The sequence below is a fragment of the Leuresthes tenuis genome, unplaced genomic scaffold (assembly GCF_036924035.1).
Source record: "Leuresthes tenuis unplaced genomic scaffold, fLeuTen1.0.hap1 SCAF_24, whole genome shotgun sequence".
Classification (NCBI taxonomy): Eukaryota; Metazoa; Chordata; class Actinopteri; order Atheriniformes; family Atherinopsidae; genus Leuresthes; species Leuresthes tenuis.
This window is the reverse complement of record NW_027325378.1, coordinates 24,234,845-24,235,685: the sequence shown is the minus strand read 5'-3', so window position 1 is coordinate 24,235,685 and position 841 is coordinate 24,234,845. Positions and strand designations below refer to the sequence as shown.

Below are 841 nucleotides of genomic sequence, written 5' to 3'. Positions count from 1 at the left end.
TTTGAGTGAAGGAATTCATTTTATAGCAAAATCCGAAATCGTGAAGAACTCATGAAAGTAAGCTTATTCTCGGATTCCTAAAACTTTAGATTTGCTCTTTCTTTTACTGCAAAGTACAACGTTGTTTTTTTGTTTAAATCTTTCTAGACATGGTAAAAATGAAGGACAAAGCAGTTTTAACATAGTTTGAGTGAAGGGCTAACCGGGAGAATTGCTTGAAAGAAACGCGACACCGAATGAGCGGTCAGAACAAAGCCTCAATACGGTGTTCCCGTGGTGTTTGTGGCTGCCTTGTCTTTTGCACAGAGTAACAGACAAGGCGGCCATCGAATAGGGCCCGATTGTTCCTACTTGGTCAGCCGAGGAGCAAGGGAGGGGAGCAAGCGTCTCAACCAAGCAAAGCTCACCATGGGGAAGGTGGCTATGCCAACTAGCCTGATGCCCTGCTCCCGCAGTGACGGATAATCGTACTCTGGTTTCTCTTCATAACGTACAAGTCTTTCGCCTTTTACTAAAGACTTCCGTGGAGAGCAGCACTAATGAGTTGTTTCTATTTTGGCAGGCTTTACCTTTGCGGGTGAAGCCCTTTCTGTCTGTGCAAAAGAAGTCTTGTTACTGTGCAGAGTGACTTCTCTGAGTAGAGTCGCCTTACTTGTTGCGACTGTGCCGATGTTCGAAGCTGGAGTGCAAAGTTGTTGCTTGAATGGTGCTCGCTGGAGCGTGCGGGAGTGCAAAGTTATACCATTTAAAAGGGCTGAAGAGTGCTCAGTGCAGCGGGTGGGCGGAGATGCAAAGTGACACTCTGGCCACCTCGAAAACCGAGGTTACATCCACCTCCAGG

The 841-nt window shown here is 46.8% G+C and overlaps 1 non-coding gene across 1 annotated transcript; it reads left to right on the top strand.

The window, feature by feature from the left end:
* Positions 1-467: 467 nt before the first annotated feature.
* On the top strand, positions 468-580 carry LOC140285039 (U5 spliceosomal RNA). The gene has a single exon (XR_011910241.1). It is a non-coding gene; the product is annotated as a U5 spliceosomal RNA (small nuclear RNA).
* The last annotated feature ends 261 nt before the right edge of the window (positions 581-841 follow it).